The sequence below is a fragment of the Indicator indicator genome, chromosome 1 (genome assembly GCF_027791375.1).
Source record: "Indicator indicator isolate 239-I01 chromosome 1, UM_Iind_1.1, whole genome shotgun sequence".
NCBI classification, from domain to species: Eukaryota; Metazoa; Chordata; class Aves; order Piciformes; family Indicatoridae; genus Indicator; species Indicator indicator.
Window position 1 is genome coordinate 112,334,130 of NC_072010.1, and position 20,708 is coordinate 112,354,837.

At 41.2% G+C, this 20,708-nt stretch overlaps 1 protein-coding gene across 2 annotated transcripts in view; it reads left to right on the forward strand.

The window, feature by feature from the left end:
- Nucleotides 1-8,004: 8,004 nt before the first annotated feature.
- The window catches only part of EVA1C (eva-1 homolog C), a 41,091-nt gene continuing 28,387 nt past the window's right edge, over nt 8,005-20,708 (forward strand). For both annotated transcript variants that reach the window (XM_054387364.1, XM_054387354.1), the window contains exon 1: nt 8,005-8,045. The gene's annotated coding sequence lies outside the window, so the exon portion shown is untranslated. The remainder of the gene's footprint in view (nt 8,046-20,708) is intronic.

Sequence of the window (20,708 nt, forward strand, 5' to 3'; positions counted from 1 at the left end):
TTTTTAACACAGTAGATTTCAAGTATTTTTCTGCTTGTTTTGATGGCAGTTTCATTTGTAATTCAACTTAATATAGCAAATTCTGTTCAAAGGCAGAGACTGTTTAATTCTTCCATAAAACTTTAGTAGTGGGCTGTTCTGGATGCTGGGAATCTTTTTTTTTTTTCAGCCTTACCATTTTCTTGAAAATTAACTGTTGGTATGCAGATATGCAAATACATTTCCAGTTCTAGAAATTGAGGGGCACATAATATTGAAAGTAAATAAATATTTTGGTTCTGAGGGGACAAAACAGAAAGGAAGGGAAGGGGAAGGGAAGACCAACCAGCCAAACAAAAACCCAAACAACCAAACACAGCTTTAAAAATGCTCAAAGCACTCATGCTGATGTCATCCAGGTGAAAGTCATAGTTGTCAGACTTCCAAGCCTAGTCACTATCATCACACCATATTTCATACAATATCTAGTATAAAAATACTATTGAAAAATACTGGTGAAAATTATTTTAATTGCAACTTTAAATTCAATTATTCTCTCCCCTCACTGCCTGAATAGCTGACAGAGGCCTTAATGAGTTTCACTAAAAGACAGAGTATTTTCATGTTCTTGCTGTAGTCTACTTTGAAGCCTATGTCCTTTCTCTGTTACATCTATGACAATTTTCCTCCCCCAAGTATGTTTTTTGGCAAGCTACATTCATGAAAGCCCAATCAAAGAATGAGAGATCAAGCTCAGACAAAGTTCATCTGCTCTGTTGTGCCTGCACATTTACCAGATGTAAGCAGTAAATGAGTCGAGCATTAATTTCTGAGCTGCCCAGTTTTCAGTAAATTGAAATTTAATTCTGTGATTCTTGCCAGATGAACACACAATCAGATCCAAGATACACATTGCCCCTTTGGCATTTGCAAGTCTGAAAAATAATTCCCAGTCTCTTTCATGAACCTTAGCTCTCAGCCTTGTTCAACGAATAGTTCCAGATACAAGACTAAGAGCCAAGTGACCCTTTCCTGCACCAAATGTAATCTGACTTCTGAAGTCTTTACTGGCTTGAGCAGTATCAAAAGCAAAAAGCCCCAGCCTTGCCTAATGCAAATGCCTTTTCCTCCCACACGTGAACATTATTCCTTGCTCTGGGATTTTTAATCATGCAGTGACTAAAGACAAAATCTGATTTGGTAAATTAGGCCAGTTCTTACCCGCTAGATTTATCAAAGCCTACCTTCTGATTTCAGCCATAAACACGCCTGTCCTGCTCATCCAGCTCCTCTCTCTAGCCTTTTAACTATAGGTCAGCAGTACTTGCTGTACCAGCCCTCAAGCTTAAGTCTGTTGATATGACTTTACTTCATTCCCTAACCACGTCCTGGTGACTTTTACCAAACTCAGTCTGATCTTGTGGCCTGCAACCTCACACTACATCTGAACAACTATCCCTATGAGTAGAGCTGCTGATAGACCCATACCTAAACAGATCTATACTGCCCATGCTAATCCCAGACCAGACGTGTCCTTTAAAATCACTGATGTTTGGTTTAATGGAACCCCTGCCAGTTACAGCACCACTGTACCACTGCTGCTCTTGGTGACATTTAATGGCCATACAAGATGTGTGATCCCCTACTCCACATTACCTTTGGTCCAGAGCATGTAGGAAGTGCTGTAGTTTCTTATCATACATTTTTCATTTGATCTTTAAATTAATTATAGAGAGCATTAAGAGAGACTACATTTCCTCAAAAATCATACCTTTAAAACTGCTGTTCTCAATCTTCTTTCATGGTTTACAGATTTATTTCACAGAAGTTTCCTTCATTTTTTTCCCCCCAAATTTAAAGTTCCTCTGTATGATATAGCTGTTTGTCAGGTCTCTCTGCTTTCCAGCTTTTGATACCTGAGGCATGGAATCACAGAGGGAGAGAACTTGGACGCTGCCATATGTGTCCTCTGTTTCCTCAACACAGCCTCACAAGAAGGCCATATTCTCAAGACATCCCAACACTATCACTTCTTTGTCATCACGTGTCTTGTGCCCAGTGTCAACTCACAGAGTTGGAGATGGAGATGTTGCAGAGCTTGAATTCCAGAAACTGAGAAATGAAGGGCCTGAATGATGCACAAGAATGGTATATGGACTCAGGAACTGAGCAGGCAGGCTGGGCTAAGGCAATGAACCTCCTGAAACTGCGCTGCAATGCCAGTACTGCTCTGGCATAAGCAGTTAGACCAATTTAGTAAAACCACAAGTCTTTTTTCTTCTCATGCTGAAAAATAAACTCACCCCACCTCCTCATCTTCCCGTCTCTTCGTTATTTCAGCTAGAGCAGCACTCCTCTGAATAGCTAAAGGAGTGCATTTTAAAACCTGGCTAATGACAGTTTATCTTCCCTACCATTACACCAGAGCCCTATCAATATCAAAGGACCTATCTTGCCTGCAGAGTCAGCAGTACAAACATGCATTAGCACCAGGGTTTTGAGCCAGAGCACAGTATTGACTTGGTAATCAGGCTGCTTGCCCAGATGCTGAAGATGGATGGAAAGATCAGAAAAGAAGGGAAGAGGACAGAAGAGTGGGAATGTCAATAAGCAGGCTGGGAAGAGCTAGAGGAAGTATAAGATGGGTATCTACTTGTGATAAACCAAATAAATTCTTTAATTTCATGTACAGAACAGGACCTTTGACAGTATGGGATACCTATATTCAGAGGAATTAAAAAGGGTATCCTCCATTCATACTGAAATCTTTCACACCTTCTATACATGGAATAATCTTCAACCATCATCAAGCCTGGTTTAACACAGTCACTTCAGAATTTACCTTGAAACCCTTACAGTACTGAGAAGAAAACCAAGCTTTTAGAAACAGCAATATTATTTTTAACTTTTGTTATTTGCTCAGGTTGAATTAATGAGGTTTGGATCTCGAAACTGTCACTGATTAGATACTGATACTCTTTTGAAACACTGTCAGTTTTGCATGCCTTTGCATGCCTAACTTGAGGGACCTTTTCCAAGGCTTTTGGAAAAGCCAACACTTTTTTTCAGTGCTTTGACATCGATTCTGTGGCTTTAAAAAGCTGCAGTCTTGAATTTCAAGTACATAAAATCGTTAGTCACTTTGGAAAATCTTAGCCTAAATACATATTAAAGGAGAAACAGTGACAACAACCAGCCCAAAGGCAGGCCCATAAACTCTTAATAAGGCACTTGCACAAGTAAACAGGCTGCTTTCCAAGACTGTGGTCCAGCCAGCAGCTCTGTCCTAATGTCCTTCCTAAACTGAAAGGCAAGACACATAGTCTTTTCCAGTCCATCTTTGAAGAGTCATGTCAGGAAGTGACCAGGGATGACTTATGCGCTTTAAGAGGGCAACAACAAAGCCAGAACATTTTTGATGTGTTTGTTCTTCCTTCACCTTAGGTCTTTTTTTTTTCTCGTTTCCAGCAGCAAACTCTGTAAGATAGGGCATGCCTCTTACTTCATGTCTATACAAGTGTCCAAGTGTAATGCTAGAAAAGATAATCTGTGTACAGGAAAGATGCCAGTAAGATCAGAAGCATTCAGGATGAGCAGTGGCCTTCCTGCTGCATGTGGTAAGGAAGCTGGAATGAGAATTCATTCAGATGGAATGAAATACAAGGAGATTAATTTTACAATGGAATGAAATACAAGGAGATTAAGTTTACAAGCTCTATGAGTTACATCTTGCTTCTCTTTTTGTGAAATGGTCAGAGTCTCCATGGCATTATGATTAGTTTGACCGAGAGGTGACTATGCAGGATGCAGCTTATGACCACAAAACTCAGAAATCATTAGCTAACTTTTCTCTCTCTGAAATGAGTCAAAAACTGGCAGAAAATAGCAAGTATTTCTCAAACCTGCTGGGTGAAGTACTATACTCTGTATTCATTCAAACTTCTACTTAGATGCATGAGAATTTTTCCTAACTATGACTTGCAGAACTGGTCCTTTTCAGTTCAAATTACTGTGTGATTGAAGATCTTGTTAGAACTTAAAATCTGTAGCATCCCATAAGAATGTACAGTATCCAAAATGCATCTAGAATTAAAAAAATAAAATACAGGAAAGGCCTCTCTACCACTATTTTCATTCTTATATCCACAGAAATAGAGGTTGAATTGGGGAAAATGTACTATGTTATTTTAAATAATTGCTATATAATGATTAAAGTGTGTGCTTTGTTTTAACCAGTCTGACACTCATTTCCATAGAAACAGAGAGAGGATAGCAGCCCATTTGTTTGAACTGTGTTGTAGATTGCATCTGTGTCAGGATGTAAGATTATAAAGTATTTTAAAATGTGGGAAAAGTCTGGGGTTTTGTACTTAGGTTTTTTGTTTGGGTTTTTTTTATTCCCTTCCCTAAAAGCCAAAGAGAATGTTAGTGAACTTCTTGGAAACTTTATTCAGGGAGAAGAGAATGAAAATTACATATATCAGCTGTTAGGGAGAAAACAGGGAGAAAAAGCAGTAAGACGTATAGTGGGGGTATGTGTATATATATACACACACATATATATATATATACACACGTTTGTATATATAGAGAGAGTTTCTGAGATTATATATTTCTGATATTTTTTTGTTACTGAGCTTTAGATCTTCTTGTGATTTCTTTTACTACTAGAAAATTTTAGGGCAACTGTCTTCTATTATTTCACATTGTTTGCTTATTTCCCAACTGACAGGACTATTTTATTTTAATTTCCAAACACTAAGCCATGATATGAGTTTCAAATTGTCAGTTTGGTTGAAGTTCAAAGAAAATGAATATGAAGAAAAAAGAAATTAAGATCTCAGATTTGGGCTTTGCTCTTGCAAAGCTTCCATGCAGCAACACAGGTCCTGCATCTTTGACACTGTGAAATTATTTGTTTTCTCCCCAAGCTCAAAAGAGAGAAAGTGAAGCAGACATGATATCTTGCCTGGATTCTAACTTACAGGCTTCCATTTTTTTTCTTTGAAGAAAAAAATGAATCTCACTTCTGTTGCTCCTAAGAAAGGCCAAGGTTGAGAGATTCTGTAATTCTACATGCTGAACATGTCTAGAGTAATTCTATTGTCTTCCAACTACTGAGCTTTGCCAGTTTGTAGAAGCTGCTTTCAAGGCTATGGCAAAGAAACACATCAGAATAAATAATACCTACCTTCCTACCTTTGTGTTTTACACAGCTGTCTCTAAGTTTATTATTCAAGCACTACCCATAACAGGGAATAGCAGGGGTTACCAAAATCATTACAGATTTTAGGTTCATGTTGAATAACAAACCAGCCCTGGGTGGTAAGGGGGAATAAATAAGAACAATCAGTGTCATTTTATTGAAACTCCATTTCTTACACCACCAGAGGGCTAGAAAAAGCCATGTTGTCTCATTGGAAAGAGAAGATTTGTAAGTTCTCACTAGGAAAACAGCCCTATAGGATCTTCTGATTCAAAACCTTTCAAGCATGACCATAGGATATTTCTCAGTGATTTTTGTCATTTTATATATTCTTCTGCATTGATTGTGTACTTGTCACAGATCCTTTGTCTACTCAGACTCACACTCAGCAAGATCAGTTACATCATTGACACCTATGGTCTAGGGATTAGTGAGCAATTCAGAGAGGAGGAAGAGGTGATGAACTTCCTGTTAGAACCTTAGCAGGTGGCCTGAATATGAGGTATCACTCCATTGACTGTATAGGGAGTGAGGGTCTGCATCCGTCATCTGCACTCAACTGGAATTTATGGTAGACATGTCAATATGGTAGACATGGCAGCTAAGAAGTTAGGGTATACAAGTAAGTTTACCATAATCATGTAGGTACCTTTAGAAGACCCAAGTATGGCCCCCAAATGCTTGCTTTTATGGAGGGGTAAAAATCTGTGCTAGTTACAGCACTACCCTTGCATTCATTTCTACATTTGGTGGAACTGACCTGTAACACCAAGTGCAGAAAGTGTCAGATTAAATCACCAGGTATGGCAAGGGACAAAAATAGAGATGTAGGCAGGTGACTCCCACAAGACTCCTTCAGTATCACAGTTGAAAGGTGCGGAGTAACTGGTTCGGTTTGGAGGTAAACATTGTCCTTATCTGAAGGAGCAAGAAACAAGAGCTTCACACACCTGGCAAACCTACTGTTCTCTCTTTCCATCCATGTTTGCAGTTGCAGATGCTTCAGAGCTACTCCACTTTTATTCTGTTATTTCGGCATCTTTGATCCCATTTATCTCAGTTCAGTAAAACTTGATGGAATGTCCCTGACCTAAGCTGGTTCATTTGAAACCTGATTTGCTCTTATCTGACCAAGACTAAGGAAGCATGACTACAATGTATGTGTTACCCAGTTGTTGTTCTCTGTGTAGAGGGAGAGAGTGAGGAAAGAAAGTGGATTCTTATTCAAACATGGTCAAAGTTCAGTGTAACCTCCAGAAAAAGGTGCCAAAGTTTGGAAATTCAAATCTGGACATGAGCCAGCTTCAGTTGGAGCAGGAGGAGAGGAACGGATTTAACAGAATTAATTTGGTTCCGTCATCCCTCACCTGCTCACTCATGTTTTTTTTGGGAGAAAGATCAGTGTGAACATGTATGCCAGGATGTAAACAGCTAGATGTTCTTGCCCACCCTCCTTACACCCAAGCTCAACCCCAGGGCAGAAGACATTTTCATGCCTCGTTTCCAGTGTTGCTTTTAGGCTCTCTTTTCCGAGGGCAGCTCTTACAGGAACTAGGAAATGAGTGTCCTGATTTATTCTCTTTAGTCCTTCATACCTTAAAAGGAGCTCCACCTTATATTTGAAGGTGGCTTAGCAGGTTGTAAACGCAATTTGTTTGAACTTCCCACTGGTTTACTTTTCGGTCTTGCAAACATTTCAGGGAACAACCTGAACACTCTCAAAGTAACTTAGAGATGTTTTCTCACTTTACAGTGAAAGCTTTAAGCAAACCTACACACTTCAAACTCAGCTATGCTGAACTACGTGTGTCTTAAAGCTAAGGGCTGCAGTAAGATGATGTCAGGCAACAACAGGTGGGGAGGAAACAGCAAAAGGGAAAGTTTATTTTGCAACATGGAAGAGTCGGGGCTATTTCCTAACACGGCTGTTTGCCCACTGAAATTGCTCATCCTGAGATCCTGTCAGGCGTAGCTATTAGGAAGATTTCTCCCAGAGATCTACGAGACTTGGAGCCGAGCTGGAGCAGTAGATTTTGCAGGGTCTGGCATGCGGGGCAAAGAGATCAGAAAGAGAAAAAGCAGAGAAGTTGCAGTGCAAGGGACAGGGACTGATGGGAGCACCTTATACCTGTCTTGGTAAAAGTACAAGCAAGGAAATGTCACATATGTCAGGGGAGTTGTGTAAATCCGTGACAGTCCTCCAACCATTGCCAAGAAGGAATGAGGACGAAAAATAAGTTAAAAATAAAGCCTTTCTCACGGGGCGTGAAGGCGAATCATGCCTCTTCTCCAAGAGGGAGGTGCCGGGACCTCGAACTGCCCGGAGAGGGGTGGAGAGAGCAGGGGGAGGGCGGGTGAGGTGCAGCCGGGTCTGAGTCAGCCCGGCCCGCACGATGTGCGTTGAGGGCAGTGCCAGGCACGGCGCCGCCGAGAAGCCTCTTTCCTTCCCTGCCGCCCTCTCGGGCTCCCCCGCGGCAGCACCGACACGTCTCTCGGGGCTCCGCGCCGGACCGGACCCCTTCCCGCCGCGGCGTGGGGCGGCTCCGCTGCGGTCGCGGCCTCGGGCAGGGCTGCTCCGCCCTCCTCCTGCTCCCGCACCCCGCCGACCGAGCGGTGCCCCGTGGCGAAGGGCGCGCGGAGGGCCGGGGGTGGCTGTGCCACCAGCCAGGGCAGACTCCATAATGTGAGGCGGCGACTCTGCCCCCCCGGCCCCGAGCTGCCCTCTCCCGCACCATGAGGGACGGGGATGCGGGGCGGCACCCACGCCGGAGACAGGTAGAACCCAGGCGGCTCCTCCGCCTTCTCTTCTGCGTGATCCTCGTGTGCAGCGCCGAGGTCGCGGCGCTCGCCGACTTCTCAGGTACAGGGCGGGCCTGCTGACGACGGCGGGAGGGCCGGGACCGACTAACGGTTACCTGGGACACGGCGACGGCCGTTGGGGCAGGAGACGGGTACCTGCGCCCCACTCGCCGGGCAAACGTCTGGCGGCGCTCCCGGCTGCCCGTCCTCCGTAGTGCCCCGTGAGGGGGAGCTGCCGTATCCCTGCACCCCTGGACAGGCGCGGTCCTGAGGAGCCGGGGCTGTCCGCCTCCTTCGGTGCTCGGCGGACCCCGCCCGAAACAATTCGGAAGGCTGCGTATTGAGCGGCGAGGTCAAGGCACGTCGTGTCCCAGGGCTGGGACGCGGGCCTGTACCCAGGGGAGCACGGGCGCATGATTCAGATGTACCGTAGCTGCGGCACCGTGTGAAGGAAGGGAGGAAGGAAAAGAGGGTTAAAGGCTTGCAGGGGGTTCCTGTGGGAAGGGACGTGAGGGCTTGAACTGTCGGTTTCTTCTCAGCTGCGCGATGGGAAAGCTATGCGTGAATCGGCCAGGGCCTGACCAAAAGTGCGTGGAAGTCCCTGGAAAGATTCCCACTTTCTCCTGGAGACTTGGAATCGGGCCCTGAGTGAGCCGCCTTTAACTCCAGCAGCAAACAAATGCTTCACTTCTCTATGCTGGGAGAGTGCTTTGCCTCTTAGCGCTGGAATGATGAGAGTCGCTTTTAAGTGAGCAGAACCACTCGCGGTCATTCAGAAATCACGTATGCGATCACTGTGAAGGTGCTGTCCTTGTGCAAAATGAAAATACTGTAGAACCTGGAAAGATTTGCATGTTTCTAGCAGAATGAAGACGCAGTCTTTAATTTTTGCTTGAGAAAACTACACTCTTGCAACTTTTCTTGTGCTCCAGAACATCTCACTGCTGTTAGAAAGTTGCTTAGAAGAGTAGTTTCTCTATATATTTCACGGTAAGCACAGCATAATCCTGTCAGTTGTAAGCTTAAGGAACTGCCTGTAGGGCAAAAAAGAAACCTTACCCTTAATGAAGAGAGCAGAACTTTTCAAAAGTCGGTCAAGTGCACCGGAACAAAGTTAGGGTATAATTAATAGGTCAAATGTGTTGTTATGCATATGAATATAGTTCATGTTAATACAGTTCAAAAGCTGGTGATGGTTCTGTAGAAACTATTTTCTCAGCAATAAGAAAATACAGTTTGTGATTTCATTACTGTGTCCAACTCCTGTAAGCCTGAATGTTTCTAAGCAAGCAACCACCAAATATAAAGATAACAACTATACACTTGGATCAACTACATTTCTCCTGTTAGATGCCTTTCACATGTAAAAGGCTTTTAGATGTTTGTTATCTCATTCTTTGGTGTTTTTTTGGCTTAACTGCTGGCCTGTAGATGTTAGTTTTGGAATCACATGTTAGTTCTCCACAAGAAAATAAAATAAATGTTCAAATTTTCCCTTTCAAATAGCCGCTGAGTTAAAAAATATCCCGCTAGTTTATCTAGGAAAGTTCCTCTCACAAAAGTCCATTCACTTTTCAAATGAAGTTATTTAGATAACATTATCCAAGATACATTTCAGGAGTGCAGCTGTATTCAGTATTCATTGTGCACTGAACTTTCCAAATAGGTGGAATGACCAAGGAAAAATCTCTGTTTCACCCCAGAGATTAGTATTAAATATGTCATGCAGACAATTCTGTAAATAAATAGAAAAGAAAAATTAGCTTCCAAAATTCTTGCCAGACCGGGAAGTTTACAGACCCAAACAAATTCTGCCTTTAAAAAAACAAAGCAAAACAAAACTGACGTGGAGATCTAATCCAGAATGACAGAAAAGACCAAAATGTTACTGGAACCTTTAGGAAAAAAAAAAAGGTATCCACAGCACATGGAGACATTTTAAACTGCTTTAGAAGTAGATGTTGTGGGCCAGTAACTGGTGGATGTAAGATGACACCTTGCAGTGCCATCCCCACTCTGTTGAATACCTGTTAAGGAATTACGACAAGCTGCGTAGCTTCTAAAGTTGCTAAATTTCCTTATTTGCTCCGACCTTGAGCAGGAACAGCGACTCGATTTTCATAAGCTCTGTTGAATTTGCATGAAAACAAATCTGTCCCGTTTAAAGGGGCAGGGCCCTGCAGCTGCCAAGGTGCAGGCAGCTCCTGGGGGTTGTCTCAAGGGATGAGGAGTGGGGACGTGGCTCCCTCTGTTCACCACCTGCACTTTCTCTGTTCTGGAAAGGGTCAGGTCTAACCCTGCCCTTCTGAGGGTAAAGCTTAGAGGCAGCAGGTTAGACGTTTACATGTGCAAGCAAGCTCATGTCGTAGCAAAAGGAACTGAGATCTGCACCTTGAATGTGTTCTGCATGATTTGCTGTGATACTGGGAATTTAGCAGTACACAGAGAATTGGAAGGCCAGTTGCATAAACTTCTCCTTTTCACAGATTTCAGGCTTTTATACTCAGATTATCAGGTGCATACTTTTGTGGGTCATTGCTTTTTCCAGTCTTTGTGTTCCCAGCATCAGATCTCTACCTCAGCAGCCTGAACTCTGCTCCTCTCTCCTACTCCCACCCCCTCCTGATAGCTTTCTATAATCACTTCTCAGACTGCTGCCTGATTGCAACAGCTACACATGTAATCTTTGTTGTTCTCTTTATTTGTGTATTAAATTGTGCTAGCAATTCTAACCTGCCCAGAGCTGTTTGTTTGTTAATCACAAGATCCAGCTGCTTGCTTGTAACAGCACAAAGATGATCATCTCTTGGGTTCTGTTTGATGTCATGGAAAGGGGAGTGGGGAGCAGTCTATGTGGATAGTGAAGGGTTTTGTTTAGTCCTATTTTTTTTTTTTTTGATGCTTGACTTGTATTTACTTCCTTATTTAGAAAACTATGGTAATTTTTTATGGATCACTTCACAGAACAGAAGCAGTGAAACTGGTACATTATTTATCCTTCTCTTTTCCTAAGAGATTGGCAGCTCTGGCTATGAGCAGAATCTCTTCATTTGGTTATTGCAGATCAGTTGCTGTTGTGGTCTTGTTACTACTCTTGGCCTTATAGGATACAGAGCTGTGGGTTCTTGTTCTCATATGTTTCTCAGTCCAGCTTTTAACTATGAAAAAGATTTTTTGTTATTTTTTTGGGTGAGGTTTGGGTTTTTTTTGGAGATGTTTCTTCACTGCACAGTAACATTTTATGAATTCATATATGAAGTGGTATTTTCTAGGTAAAAAAGTGTTCTGAATCAAGACTCCAACAGCAATTCTAAATAAAACTCTGAGAACTCTGAGGAGGACTCAGTGTCTACAAACAAAGTTAGTTTCTCCTTTTAATAGAAGGAGATATTGATATATTGAGATGTTGGTACATACAATACTTAAAGACCTGTGTAATCTATTCTTCTCTAGAACTTTGGTGACAAAAAAGAATATATTTATTAATTAGACTGGTTATTGAAAGTGAAGGTTTGCTCTGAAGTCTGCGGTCCTCTGTGTAATTAATTTTTTAAAGTGGAATACAAACATTTATGCCTGAATTTGAAACTGCAAGCTGAAGATTTGGAAGAAGAGAGATTTTACCCATAGTTCTTTCCTTAGATCTTCATGCATATTGGTTTGTTGCTACACACGGAAAATTTTCTTTCCCTCATGTCTTCAAACTACATCTGAAATACCTTTTCACCAAAGTATTTATTTATGTCCACAGTTTAATTCCTCAGTGATCACTTGCAGATTTCAAATTTCAGATCAGGTCCCAATCCCAGATATTGAAGGCTGCTGTGAATTTTCCTAGTTCTCTGGTGTCTGGGAACCAAAACCCTAAATACTCTGGGCTTCCAGGAGACTGTCAGAAGTGAAGAGGGACACGGTTTTCAAGAAGTCAAGGCCACACTGAGAGCTGTTTCCTCACAACTCCTCCATGTTCAATGACATTTTCCCAAAACAGGCCAAATAAGGAGCTGGTAAACCCATCAAATTTATGTGCTGTACTTATAGTTAACTCATATACTATACCTACATACTTATGCTGACTGTCTGCTACCCATGGCAGCTGAGGGAGTGCCAGTTTTGCTGGGACTGGTGGTTTGCTCAGGAACATGTACCTTTCAAACAGCAGGAGTCACTGCTCCCTCAGCTCTCCTTGCTGGCAATAGGAAAAGTGCTTGGCTCTCCCCTTGGCTCCCTGTCCTAGTCCTGCTTTTTCTCTCACCTTTTTGCTGTTGCAAAGATTAACTGACCTCTTATCCATCTGGGAACAAATTCCTTCTCTCTGACAATGCTGAAGAACACACATTCACCTTTTTTTTTGTACCCTGTTCTTCCTTTTCTCCATGATACTTTGAGCTCAGACTTTTTTGCTTGAACCGGCCTCCTTTGCTCACTTTGTTGTCAATCTCCCTTTCTCTGTCTTAGTCTCAGCCAGCTTTTCTGGGCAGCTTTCAAGAAATGTGGCTATACCTGATTAAAAATGAAGTAACTCTGTGATTGCATAAATGGGCTGAAGAATGACTTTCTGGATGTGAACAGAAAGAATATCCACTGCTTAGATAGAACCTTTTAATCTTTGTCTGCAGGTGTCAACTTTTCTTTCTTTTTCCAGAACAGTTCAGGCAGAACTAGCATTGCTTTAACTCCATAGACTTGATCGTCTGACCCAACAATAGAAACCAAATGTCTCTAATGAAAAAGCAAGCAAGTTCACCCAAGAAATATAATCTGATTCTGTGGCCTTCCTGCATTACAAGTTTCCATTAAGTTCTGTGGCACTCACCCGTGCCAGATTCCTCCAGGCAAAAGGAAAGCAAACAAATGCTTCAAGCAAATGCTTTGTTGATGATAACATGGCAGGATCAATCATGACCAACCACAATGATGCAGAGGGTTTTTTGTTGGTTTTCTGTTGGTCAGATAAAATCCTATATATATTTTCTTGAGTGGATTCTGTTGACTCACTGTGGCAAGTGGAGCTTGTCCTTCAACCAGGATATTTGAAGAGGTGCTAAAAGGAGTGATGCCAGTGATGCATCTTCTTGATATTGCCTTTTGAAAGTCAAATTAAAATTTGGCTTGCTTTATTTAAAGAAAACCATTTTATTTTAGAAACATATTAGAAACATGTTTCATTTCAGTAATATGGGAGTTAAATTTCAAAATCTGGTTTAAATTTTCTCAAAATGGAGAGGGTTTGGGTGTGGGATTTCTTCTGTGGAACAAAAAGGTGAGTGTCAGAAATGACAGTTTAGATCAAGCTGCTGAGATCCAATATTTTTTCTTTAGTTCTGTCTCTGCAGTTCTCTCTGCTTTCCTGAGGGGGTATAGCTTATGAAGTCCTATTTTAGATATGGATTTTGCCTAATATTTCTTTGTGAAATCCACTGATCAGATTTAATCATCTTTGTTTGGGAAGTAAAAGCTTTGGACCTAATAAATTCCCACACCTTTGGTGAGCATAAACAGGTAGGCCCTACTGGCATTCCCAAAAAAAGGTGTTTCTTCAAAAGCTCTCCTGAAGTGTTAATCTACTCTTCAAAGCTCTACTCTTCAGAGCAACTTTTGAGGTGTGCAACAGATGCAGGGAAATTCAGGCACGAGACAAAAAAGGTATAGGAAACCTGACTGGTGGAGCTCCATTGCTCAGGAACCAAAGCTTGAGTTTGCCTTTCAGATTCTTAAACCTTTGGGGCAGGAACTGTCTTTGTTCCTGCTATGAACCTGACATATGATATGTTATTTTTATTCAAAATAAATAGCATAGATTAGCTCCCCCTGCCTTCTTATTCCACCTGCTGTTGCTACCCGTCTGAGTAGGAAAGAGCTTCCAGACAGTCTCAGCTTTATTAGAGAAAGGGATTACAGACCCGTTCCAAATAAATACTGAGGTTTTGATGAAAGTGTCCCCAGACAGAGAAAGCACTGTCTTACCAGTCCCCAGTTATCAGAATTCTGTCATCTGCCAACCATAATTTACAATTAAAATGGAAATATTTTGATATATTACCAAACACAGACAACGGTGTCTTAAAGGGAGTAGAAGAGCAGAAGGAGGCGTGGTTGTGCCTTAATAGTTCAGCATTGGTGAGTCATTTCATCTGAATTTCTATGCATTTTAAGAGTTTTGTTTCAAAGGTCTATTGTGTGGCTTCTGGCAACAAGTTAAATACCAGCAATGTTTGGCTCTTAATTTAGAATTAATTTTAAAGCATCACTTGTAAGACCTGATTGGAAGCCTATGGTCACTGGAAGGATTCCCAAGGATTTCACTGGGTTTTGGATGGGGGTTTCAACCCACAAATATTTATTTTTCTTCATTATATTTATTCTTGGTTGGGAAGACAAGCACAATATTTTCAGGGTAACTTTGCAATTTGGAACTTTTCATTTCTTCAAGCCAAAACTGAGCTGGGGACAATGAATCCTGTAAAGTAAATCATCAGGCTATGAGGGTAAGGTAGTGCCATTGGGTTTCCTTCCCTGGCTTGGACTCACTGTACTGTAAGCCACCATAACACTGCAGATTTGTGAGCTGCCAGAGGATAGTCATTCAATAGGCAAACTCCCTGATCTCTAATTTATTTAATTTTTTTGAGTCTCAAATATAAACAGGAATACAAAAATTACAAAGTTTAAGTCAGATTTCTGTATGCAACATGAAACCTGTATTTTGTTTTCTGAGTAGCTGGCAATGAAGAGGCTCTCCCTCTCCTCAAGTTTGAATGAAGGTTCAAGTTCATAAATCCAAGTTTTCAAAGAAATATTTTCCTCTACTCCCTGAGGTTCTCCTACTTGCAGTCTTTGGGAAGATTATGACTTTGATGTTTCTTGAGCATTATGATTCACTCATTCTATCTTCAGAAGCACTTGTCACTTGCTGAGCCCTTCTCTTGTGACTTCTTGTTAATGGCACTAGAAGAGGCTACTCTGTCTCCAGTCAAAAGAAGGACTTTTTGGCAAGGGCAGTAAAGATCCTCACAGTCTCCCTTAACAGTGTTGTACCTCTTGTCAGCATGTTAGGATAGAAGAGAGAAAATCTTCCTTTTCTACTGAAATAGTTCCTATAGTAAGTTCCGGGCCAAGTGGTTTCCCCTATGGCTTAATGGAATAGCTGAGGGGAGTGTAACTGACTGTAGCTTGGAGTGTATTATAGACCAGAGTCTTTGGGCATCAGTAGTAGTTTGCCTCTTCCTAACACAAGAAAGGAAGAAGGAAATAAAAACAGAAAGTGAGTGGGAAAAAGGAAGTAACTAGAGAGATCTCCAATTTCCTCAGAAAGCTATTCAGATACAATGAAAATAAGCATCACTCCTAGGAAACAACAAAAAGGAATACGAAACTGAAGGAAACAGAGAACAGCTGTGGGAGGGTATGACAGAATGGGCATCTGGTCTTCCAGCATAGGATTAATGGATTTTTCCACTCTACAAAAATTTATCACATAACTGGAAGTCTGAGATGAGTGGCATGGATATGAAGAGGTTATGTGGTTCTTGGAGAAAAAGTGCCCATTTGATACAACCAAAAGGTTAGAGGAGGTCTATGCTTTCTTTGTGATATCTTGGTTTTGTATTTCTAAAAAGAGCTCATGGGCTGTTTTCTTGCATGTGCCGCCACTCAGTGAATAAACTCTGTTCACATACTGGAGTTTGGATGTATTTTTGTGATTAATTATCCGCTGGTTACCTGGGTCTTTTCTCTGGCTTAAGTCAAACGAAGCAGTTACTTAATTTGACCTTCAGATTTAGCAGACAGTTAGGTTCAATAAGATGATTATGATCCATGGGGTATGACTATGAGGGAAAACAGTAAATAAGACAATTTCCTTAGGAAAGCACACACTGATAATACAGTCACTGGAAAACCTGACTGGCATCTTCGTCACTCATGTATACTTTAATTGTCATGCTATCCCAAAAGCATTTTTGCTTTTAATTTAAGCATTTTCTCATTGAAGGCTTAATATTTCATCTGTCCTTAAGGCCAGTGAAAACAAGTTGCTTCATTAGCAGCAGGATGATTGGTTCTCCAGAATATGCTGTCTCTTTGGTAGCCAGGTGACTTTTAGCATTAGTCAATTAATTGTCAGTTCTTATTCTGACTTGTCATCTCAGGCTTCGATTTTTGTGAAACTTGTAAGAACTTAGTTTCTTTGATCCCTGTATTCTGTAAGTTTGAAACTGGCCATTGAGCTTAACAGTTTTTGAGTAAAGGAATGGCAGATGGATAGAGATCATGATCTTGTAAGCTTCCTCTCCTTTAGAAATGGTTAGCAGAAGTGGTCAACAGACCAAACTTTAAAGGACGGATTTTAAGAAAATCCACAGCTTTGTATGCTCTGAAACCAAACTGATTTAGAAATGGAAGTTTATTTATGGTCACTATGATCAATGAAACTAGATTACCACTAGTTTTTCGAAATGCACGTCTATCCCCACATAAAAATATAAAGAGTGTATATAATATAAAAATTATAGTGATTATACAAAAATTATTTTATTTTCATGGAAAAACATCTTTTTGTGCCATCTCCCACCATACAGCAAAAAGATGAAGTCAGTTGGATAGCAGTCACTTGTAAAGAGTACGAATATTGAGAGGAACACTGAATAAAGGCATACTGAAAAAAAAAAAACACCGAGTTATGGAGAGAAATTAAGTCAAATTAGTGACTATTCAAGTGTGTATTCAGCAAGCATGGGTTTTTATATGTATCTGCCTAGTGAAGCTGTTATGCTTGTTTCAGAACAGTGAGTAGAATAAACAATACTTTTGCCTAAGTGTATTTCTTGCTGATAAAAGACTGTAAGACCAAGTCTGGCTACAATGACTCAAACAGTATGCTTACAAAGCACTTGGATGAAAAAAAAAAATTAAATGATAGGGTAAGAAACAGTGTGAATTTTAGGAACAGTCTCTTTCTTGGATAACATTTTGCTCTCTGTCACGATTACTAAGTCTGAAAAAGAGCTACTGCAGAAAGAACTTGCATACAACTGAGGTAAGAGACTAAAGAGAATTGTAAGATACAGATCCTTGCTTCTGTGATATTCACACACAGATCCTTGCTCTGAAAGCACTGATCATGCAGTAACCCTGAGCAGCATGGTCTGTGGCATAGCTGCCTCTTAAGACTGGTGGAGGGTATGGCAGAGAAGATGAGGTGGGAAATGTAGGGGTTAATTTCAGTGCTTCCCTCATGAGACAATGTAGAAAATACTGCTGAGAAAGTAGTGCAGCTGGATCTCAAATACCAATAAACATCAGATTGATGCTTCTAATGGTGTTTCTAGTGGAGTTTATCAACAATTCCATTATCACTGCATGAGATCTCTTCCTTCAAACTTGCCAGTCTTGCTTGTGTATTTATAATGACTGTTGGCACAATTCATCACAAAACTGCGAGAGCTGATGCAAATTTACTGAACGGATTAGCCTTCTGGGACTCCCACAACAATATCTATGCTATTTCAATCTGGTTTTATCTAAAATTGTATGTCTTTAGAACAAGCTACCAAATTGCTGTGATAATTAAGTTAGATTGAGCTATGCACAGGAACTAATATTACTAAATCTGTATCACAGTCTCACAGTATATCAGAGGTTGGAAGGGATCTCAAGAGGTCATCAGGTCAAATCCCCCTGCCAGAGCAGGATCACTTAGGGTAGTCCATACAGGAACTCATCCAGGTGGGTTTTGAAAGTCTCCAGAGAAGGAGACTCCACAACTCCCCTGGGCAGCCTGTTCCAGTGCTCTGTCACCCTCACTGTAAAGACGTTTGTCCTCATGTTGAGGTGAAATCTTCTATGGTCTAGTTTGAACCCATTGTTCCTTGTCTTATCACTGTGAACCACGTATATGGAGACCCATTTCTAAGACTCCTCAAAGGCTGTGGAGTTCACAGGTTCAGGCTCTGAAATACTACATTGCAAAGCTGCTCTCTTGCCAAAAAGACTGCTACAGCAGTCAAGGCTAAGATTGCATTTAATATGTGGTAGGCATTAGACTCACAGCTTGAAATGCTGTTCACTGTGGTATTTCCATATGGTGAGGTACATGCCAGTGCCGTGAGGCTGGACAGAATATACACATTCCTTTTTTTTACTCTAATGCTGACAACTGAAAAGGGCCTTAAGGCCTTGTAATAGCATCCTCCCAACATAAAGAATGAATCCAGCAAATCTCCTTATGCCGTAGTGTCTTCTGCCACACGTGGGGGATGTAACACATCTTTTGTCTGACCGCTTCTAGGCTTTTTGGTAAACTGAAACTTTCTAAGTTCCTAGTTTTTCAGTGTTCTTAAGAGAAAAAAAATCTGGATTTTCATACCTTCAGATTCATTACCACTGTTACTGTTGCTATTGAAAGCAATAAGACCAGAAGCATATGTGGAGTATGAAAACTACAACCTTTTAAGAGCTCTGTTTCACACAAAGAGGTATCTCTTCACAACCTTTACTCTCTTAGGGCAGCTATTTTTGCCTGTCATTGTTACTACAGTTTATCAGGCCCCCTTTGCAACAAGAAGTGATCAGCAAGGCTTAAAGCTTTGTTCAGCTGCTCAGCCTCTGTTTTGTGGGTTTTTGTGGTGCTATGTTTTTTTTCAGTTCAAGTTCTTTGTCAACACAGTAGATGCTGTGACTAATGTGGCTAATTCTGGAAGAAAGGGTTATGCTTGGATTCTGCATTGGTGTTTTGAGTCTCAGTAAAAAGTTACAATGAGTGAGTAGTCTGGGTTATGCGGACAGTTGGGTGGGATGATACCTTCTGGCCTTCAAATCAATGGGATCTGTTTATTGCCGTATGATTCAGGCTTAACTTCTGAGCCAGTCTGTAACGTCTTGTACATGATTTTGTATGCAGAGCACCCCATACATTGCTTATGAATGTGTCTCGTATAAATGGGAAAGCTTCTAATGGGGCTTTCACACAGAGGCATAGAGATGTTACTGGGACATTGCAGTATTGCCAAGTTTGTCTAATCTAGACAATTCTCACAGTAGCTGACTTTTTTTCTTTTTTAAATTATTTCATGAAGTTTCATATTGTTATAAAGAATGATGTTTATAATTTAAAAAAAAATAGAGAGGATGTCTATAATCCTTTTCATTGCAGAGTAAAACTTGAAAAAGTGACTGCTGTAGCTGAACACCACATCCCCTTCCATTACCAAACACCCCATGAAATAAAGAGAAAACCACCAATATTTGGTTTAAAATGCTGAGTCATCCAAAGAATTTTATATGATCCGCTTAAAGTTGTTTGCTCAGGATAAGAATCTCTATAACTCACAGATCTTCTGATGAAGACTCACAGTCCAGTTGTACACACAGCCGTGACCTCACTGCATCCATGTTGGGGCAAGCTGTGCTTGTGCTCCAGTTCTCCCTGTGCCCTGCTTTCCAAGGGAAGGGAATCTCCTCTCCTGCTGTCCGAAGAGGAGCTAGCGAGTATTTCCTGAGCACACAGGAGACAAGAACTGTGGTCCTGTAGTCCAGGCACAGCCTCTAGCCCCCATAGTAGATTTTTCTTTTTAAGTTTTATCAGAATTCACAATGAACAGATACTGGTTAATTAAATACAAAATGAGAGATTTTAAGCAACAAATAGTGTGCCCTGAAGTACGTGTAGCCCAGGCAATATGCTGGGCTGGTGCCTGAAAGTGACACAATCCTGCTGCCTGCTTTGGATGGTGACACAACCCTGCTGTCTATTTTGGATGACCTGATTTAATCGTGCCAGTTGAGAGAAATGCAGAAAAGGAAGCATGCATCAGGAAGAGTGACAGACCCATTCAACTGTTACAATGCCCTCCCTCCTGATAATCACGGCTGTTATTAATGGTAGAGATAAGAACACATTTCCCCCCTACCCTTACATTGTTGTTTGGCTAGATTTGCTGCCTTGAGGGAACTGTTTCTGTACAGATTTTGGTAAACAGTATAGAGATACTCATGGTCTTAAGACGAAGCTTTCTATTAGTGTGATTGCAAGGCCATGCTGACCAGTAAAGAAGTGAAAGCAGCTGAAAACTGCACCCTCCTGTGCAAGCACTATTCTGTGACTGAGGTGAGAGGCAGCGGCTGCAGAGAGAACTTAACTCCCTTGCAGGACAGGCAGTCCCCTGGTACATGAAGAGGGTCTGTACCATGAGAGGAAAGAAGCTGGAGTTGTTCACAGAAGACCAAGGGGAAAAATCATGATTTTTTGAGTGGGAATTCTTTCTGACTGTGGGCTGTGAGCTGCCTTATTGGCACCACTCTTTGCAAAGGGCTGACTGCTCCACCTGTGTCTACGTAGTTTGTGTGTATAGTAATAGAAAAAGCAAGTTTATGTGGTCTACCACATAAGACAAGTGATTTCGATACTAGTACGTCACCACTTCTCTTATCAGAGAACATTAGGTTTCAGCCAATTTCCATTACTATTTTTATCCTTTATTGTGTGCAAATGCAGAAGGATTTTAATGGCAGAGTCACTTCAAATGCCACTTGGAAGGCCAGAGAGCACGATGTCTTATTTTCAGCAGTCTACCTGATGCTATTTTATAAGTGAACCATATTGCTTGTACAGAGTCAGAGCAAGTTTTTTTATAAAGGTGGTTTTTTAAAGGATTGAATAGTTGCAATTGTTTGGGAAAGGTGCTTAGATACTGGATTAGGAATTTGCAGGATCAAAGTAGCAGTT